The following is a 6900-nucleotide window of genomic DNA, read 5'->3' as shown; positions in this document are numbered from 1 at the left end:
GGGTCTCGAACCTATGGGCTCAGGCAATCCACTCACCTCGGCCTCCCAAAGCGCTGGGATTACAGGCTGAGCCACCGAGCCCGGCCATGGTGGGTGATTTATGAGCACACCTGCCCACACCAGGTTGAGTGTTCAGCAGTTTTTTACTAAAAACTGCATGACCCCCATGTCCCACCCTCCTTATTCACCCAATTTCACCTGAGCGACTTTTTTTTTTGTTTCCTCAGATGATAAAAACCCTCAAAGGGAAACATTTTGGCAATGTGGAAGAGGTGAAGCAAAAAATGGTAGAAGAATTAAAAGGTATCAAAATTGACAAGTTCAAAAACTGTTTTTAGCAGTAGAAAAAGTGTCTCAATAGGCATATTGTATCAAATGGAGAGTACTTTGAAGGTGATTGAAGTTTAAACATGTAAGCATAAATAAACTTTTTTTTAGTAAATAAATTCCACTTTTTTTGGGTCCCTGCTCATATTTTATTAGTCAATATATTCAAAATATTTTCACATATAATCACTATCAAAATTACCAATAAGGTATTTTACTTCCTTTTTTTGTCCTAAGTCTCCACTACTTGGTGTGCATTTTACTTTTTTTTTTTGAGTTGGAGTCTCACCTTGTCACTCAGGCTGATCTGAAATTCCTACTCCTCAAGTGATCTTCCACTTTGACCTCCCAAAGTTCTGCGATTACAGGCGTGAGCCACTGTGCCTGGGCATGGTGTGCATTTTACACTTAGAGGACATCTCCATTCAAATGGGTCACGCTGCACGTAGGGCTAGTGACTGTTGAAAAGCACAGTTCTTTTTTTTGTTTGTTTTAGTTGGAGTCTCACTCTGTCGCCAAGACTGGAGTACAGTGGCTGCTGCCGGCCACTGCAGCCTCGACCTGCTGGGTTCTGGCGATCCTTCCGCTCAGCCTTCCAAGTAGCTGGAACTATAGGCGCGCGCTACCACGCCTGGCTAATTTTTTGATTTATTGTAGAGATGAGGTCTCGCTGCCCAGGCGGGTCTCGAACCCGCGGGCTCAGGCAATGCACTCACCTCAGCCTCCCAAAGGCGCGGGATTACAGGCTGAGCCACCAAGCCCGGCTGAAAAGCACAGTTCTAAGGCAGGGTGAGGTGGCTCATGCCTATAATCCCAGCACTTTGGGAGGCCGAGGTGAGAGGATTGCCTGAGCTCACTGGTTTAAGACCAGCCTGGGTAAGACCTCATCTCTGCAGTAAATCAAAAGATTAGCCGGGCATGGTGGTGAATGCCTGTAGTTCCAGCTACTTGGAAGCCTGAGGTAGAAGGATCACCTGAGCCCAGCAGGACAAGGCTGCGGTGGCCATAAGCATGCCACTGTACTCCAACCTGGGCAACAGAGGGAGACTTTAACCCCCAAAAAAGAAAAAAGGAAACCACTAAATTATCTGAGTACAAATGCATTTCACTATCCCAAGAGTAATTCTTCATCAGTTCTCACAGTCTGGCCCACACGGGCCACATATACTTCTTACTAGGGGTGACTTTGACCTTCCTCTCAGCATCATTCCTAGGCCTAGGTCATATATCTGCCTGCCTGCTACTTAGCATTGAGTTTGGTGCAAAGTAGATGCTTGTTGAATATGAGGAAAGAAGACAGGGCCTCTTTTGCTAACTCCCCAAAGGCCCTGAACATGACTCATTGAAAATTCATTTGGACAATCTTTTGTGAGTACCTCCTACGTGCTGGCCCCCTGGGCTCATTTTATAGATACTATCTAATGCAATCCCCACAGCGGCATGCAGAGGGGACATCTTCTCTGGTAAAAGCAAGCATTGATCAGAACAGACACTGAGGATTGCCTCAACAGGGAATGCCTGGGCCCAAACATTAAGAACAGCAGCCACAGGCAAGGGGCTGGGACCCAGGGACAGATCAGAAGTTGTAGATGGTAAAACTTCATTCACCTGGCTCTGGGTGGCAGTGGCCTATTTTGATTAATTACATTGTTTTGGGTAATGGAAAGTTCACCCTTCCCTAGCGTCAATACTTGTCCATAAAATCTTCGTAAAACAGGTTAGCTAGTCTGTTCGCCCCAGCAAGGTGATGTCATTGAATCTTCTTTGGTAATGGCAGGGTGACAGCCCGAGGGACCATATTCCTACCACACATCCTCATGACCCTGCCCCAGAAATGTAACTGTGGAAGGTGGGGCCACTGGATGGAAAATGACTCCAGAATACTCCTGGGAGACGCTTCTGGGGCTAAATCCTATGCTGGTTTGGAGGGGGCAAAACAAAGTTCAGGGAGATCCCTTTGTTGAGTTCACTGTAGCTCCAGGTTTGGGCCTCAGCTCTGCCAGGACAGTTGGTCTTGTCAGACCTCAGGACACCCACCACCCTGTGGAAACTCACAAGAGATCTGGGGATGATAAGGGGCTGGGTTATTAATTCATCATGGGGAAGATTTCTTGCAGGGGTGGAACCTGCAGAGCTAGCCTCCCAGAAGCCCAGGATGTAGGGGAAAGGCAAAAAGGACTCCAGCATTCCAGAGGGCTTCTTCATGGTTCTCAAAAGGTCAGGCTGAGGCCTAATGCCCTGACTTACTCCACAGTGGAGACTATCTGTGCAGTTGTTCATGCCCACCAGGGAGGATGTTTTGGGACTCTCTGCACTCCTTTTTTTCTTTTTTTTTGAGTTGGAGTTTCACTCTGTTGCCCAGACTGGAGTGGCACACTCCCGACCACCACAGCCTCGACCTGCAGGGCTCAGACGATCCTTCCGCCTCAGCCTTCCAAGTAGCTGAATCTACAGAAGCGTGCTACCACGCCCGGCTAATTTTTGATTTATTGTAGAGATAAGGTCTCACCAACTTGCCCAGGTGGGTCTCAAATCCGCGGGCTCAGGCAATCTACTCGCCTCGGCCTCCCAATGTGCTGGGATTACAGGCTGAGCCACTGAGCCCGGCCTACTCTCCTTTGTAATGCTCCAGTTTACTCCTGTCCTGTGACAGAGTACATGTTTATTCATTTGTATATTAAACATCTGTTACAGGCTGAATGGTAACCCCCCAAATTCATCTGCTAAACCTCTAATCCCTGATGTGATTGTATTTGAAGATAGGGCCTTAAAAGAGGCAATTTAGGCTTCATGAGGTCATAAATGTGGGTCCTAATTCAATAGAACGGTGTCCTCATGGAAGAGGAAGGGCCAGGTTCCAGGTGGTCCCAGCTGATTGGGAGACTGAGACAGGAGGTACAGTCCCAGCCACTTGAGAGGTTGAAGCCGGAGAATTGCTTGAGCCCAGGAATTTGAGGCTGTAGTGAACTATGATTGTGCCTCTGAATAGCCACTTCACTCCAGCCTGGGCAACATAGTGAGACAAGCCTATCTCCAAAAAAAAAAAAAAAAAAAAGAGAGAGAGAGAGAAGAAACACCAGAGCTTTCTTTCTCATTGAAGAGGCCATGTGAGCACACAGTAAGCTGGTGGCTGTCCATAATCCAAGGAAAGAGGCTTCAGGGCGAAATGTACCTTGCCAGCATCTTGGTCTTGGGCCAGCCTCTACAACTGTTGTTTAGTCGTCTACTCTGTGGTATTTTGTTATGGCAGCCCTAGCAGTGACAACACCCAAGAGGCAATGGGAATACATTGGTGAACAAAGACTATAATACGGTAGTCCCAAATCTGAGATGGCTTGTGTGTAAGGTTCTTTATATGTTCCAAACAAGTCACCTAGAGGTCCATCAGGAAGAGACAGTGGCTTATTAAACTTATGGGAGAGGCATCGATTGTAGCAGCTCGGTAAAAATCTGCACCTTGGGACAGTACAGCAAACAGTTTTTATTTATTTATTTATTTATTTATTTATTTATTTATCTATTTATTTTTTGAGTTGGAGTCTCACTCCATTGCCTAGGCTGGAGTGCAGTGGCACACTCCCGGCCACCGCAGCCTCTACCTGCTGGGCTCAGGCGATCCTTCCACCTCAGCTTTCCAAGTATCCAGAACCACAGGTGCGTGCTACCACGCCTGGCTAATTTTTTGTATTGGAGAGATGAGGTCTCACTATGTTGCCCAGGCTGGTCTCAAACCCGCAGGCTCAGGCAATCCTCTTACCTGGGCCTCCCAAAGTGCTGGGATTATAGGCTTGAGCCACTGCACGGCCTGGCCGCAAACAGTTTTATAATCAAGCAAGTAAATTATTCAAATTTCTATACAATGTTTACAATCACATTGATTAAGATGGATTACCTGCTTCCTATGACTCATTACCGGAAATATGTGCATACCTGTCAGAGATGAGCCCTGGCCAGAGGCTGCTCCCTAAGGGACTGGGAAAGAAAAAAGCCAGGTATAGGGAAAATCAGCCTATGTCCTGATGATACCTCACAAAGACTGAAAAGGAGCTTATCTATCTAGGAGGAGAAAGATGATAAACAAGTAAATAATTTCAGATTGTGGCGAGACCTCATCTCTACAATAAATCAAAAATTAGCCGGGTGTGGTAGCGTGCACCTGTAGTTCCAGCTATTTGGAAGGCTGAGGCGGAAAGATCGCTGGAGCCCAGCAGGTCGAGGCTTCGGTGGCCGGGAGTGGCCACTGCACTCCAGTCTGGGTGACAGAGTGAGACTCCAACTCAAAAAAAAAAAAAACTTATTGTAGAGATGAGGTCTCGCCAAGTTACCTAGGCTGGTCTAGAACCTGCGGGCTTAGGCAATCCACCCGCCTTGGCCTCCTAAAGTGCTGGGATTACAGGCTGAGCCACTGAGCCCAGTCTTCTTTTATTTTTAAGCTGAGGTCTCACTCTCACCCAGGCTGACAGCCTCAACCTCCTAAGCTCAGATGATCCTCCTGCCTCAGCCTCCTGAATAGTTGGGACTACAGGTACAGCATCACAGCCGGCGAGGGTTTTCTTATACACTACTTGCCCAAATGGAAGGCTTCTCTGAGGAAGTGACATCTGAGATCAGCAAGGATGACAAGGAGCCAGCTTTGTGTCTTTGAGGGAAGAACCATTCCAGATGAGAGAATTAGCTGCAAAGGTTCTAAAGCAGGAACTACATAGGTGGGTAGGACAGGTGGGGAAGTAAGCAGATCCACGTAATGAAGATGTGCTGAAAAGTCTGCAGGATTTTTTTTCTTTAGAGACAGGGTCTTGCTCTGTCACCCAGGCTTGGAGTGCAGTGGTGTGATTGTAGTTCACTGCGTCCTTAAACTTCTGGGATCAAGTGATCCTTCTGCCCCAGCCTCCCAGGTAAGTGGGATTACAGATGTGCATGGCTAACTTAATTAATTAATTAATTAATTTTTGAGTTGGAGTCTCCCTCTGTCACCCAGCCTGGAGTGCAGTGGCCGCTCCCGGCCACCGCAGCCTCGACCTGCTGGCCTCCGGCAATCCTTCCGCCTCAGCCTTCCGAGTAGCTGGAACGACAGGCGCATGCTACCACGCCCGGCTAATTTTTTTTGATTTATTGTAGAGATGAGGTCTTGCCAAGTTGCCCAGGTGGGTCTCGAACCCGTGGGCTCAGGCAATCCTCTCACCTCAGCCTCCCAAAGCGCTGGGATTACAGGCTGAGCCCGGCTTAATTTATTTTTTAAGAAACAGGGTCTTGCTATGTTGGTCAGGCTGGTCTTGAACTCTTGACCTCAAGCAAGCCTCCTGGTTCAGCATCCCAAGTAATTGGGATTATAGGCATGAACCACCACACTCAGCGACTTTTGAAGGATTTTAAGCAGAGGAAGGAACTTGATCTAATTCAACTGTTAGGGATGAAGATGATACTGCCCCCAACCTCTAATTCAGGAGGCAGACAACAAAAAAAGCAAAAATCATGAAAATGTGATGTCTTCTTTGGTAGGAGCTCAGGAAACAGAAAGTGTGGGAATTTTGCCAGTGTTAAGGCTAGGCCTGACAGTAAGTCTTTATCCTATGCAATTAAACTGAAATTTATCAAAAAATTTGTCCATAGCAGCTTTTCTCTCCCCTCTCAAACAATATAAACAACCATCATCACACAGATTTCAGCTCTCAGGTTTTTCAGCCTTCCTCAGCTTTAGACCTACTTTTTAGGGTGGGGGTGGTGTGAGCATAGAGAATTTTGCTTGCAAACAGGCAAACTTCTTCCATGAAGGAAGGACTATTCTAACCCATTTTATGTCTCCTGGGGCAGAAGTAATTGGCTTTAGAAACATCCACTCATATTAAACAAGGAAGGAGCATGTTTTGGAACAGGGTACCTTTCCTCCAGGGTATCTGCAGGCATTGCAGGTTCTATTTATTAGTGCACGGTGTGAAACGTACCTGTCTGGAAAGGGAACGTACACTTCTGGTGATGGGGTGGGAATGGGGCAGGTACAGGAAGGTGAGGGAGTTGAAGCCAGGGCCTGTAGGTGGTGAAGTTCAGGTTATACTTTCAAGCTGTGTCCATCAAACTTGGTAACCATGGTAACTGTGGGTTACCAGGAAGCACTCACTTTTCAACCGCTCTCATAAATGGATTCTGCAGGTCAGGCCGGACAGTACTTTTCCCTTGGAGGCGCCTTTTGGTCTGCCACACTCACTGCTCTGCTGTTTATGGCTCAGGCCTGAGACCTCTCTCCATCCGGTTTGCTATCGCTGGAGGGCATCTGCCCACCAGGTAGATCCAGCCTCGGGGTGAAGCAACTACAGGACAAATGGGCCTTTCTGCCTCCGGGGCGGCCACCCCCGGGCAGCACACCAGGGTTCACTTTTGCTAACGGGGTCTCGGGCTGTCTCTGGCCGCCTTCCCAAAGACCCCCCTCGCCTCCTCTCACTTCTGCCGGCTGAGGACCCCAGGAAAGGAGAGGGGGAAGGAGTGGAGAAAACCCCGCCCGGCCTGCCACCTTCAGTCCAGCGGCGGGCACCATCCGGGCCCGACCGCCGCCACCTCTGGAAGCCCCTCGGGTACCCC

This window comes from Carlito syrichta, unplaced genomic scaffold, assembly GCF_000164805.1.
Source record: "Carlito syrichta isolate Samal-C Ts95f unplaced genomic scaffold, Tarsius_syrichta-2.0.1 Scaffold315497, whole genome shotgun sequence".
Lineage (NCBI taxonomy): Eukaryota > Metazoa > Chordata > Mammalia > Primates > Tarsiidae > Carlito > Carlito syrichta.
This window is presented reverse-complemented; position numbering follows the sequence as displayed.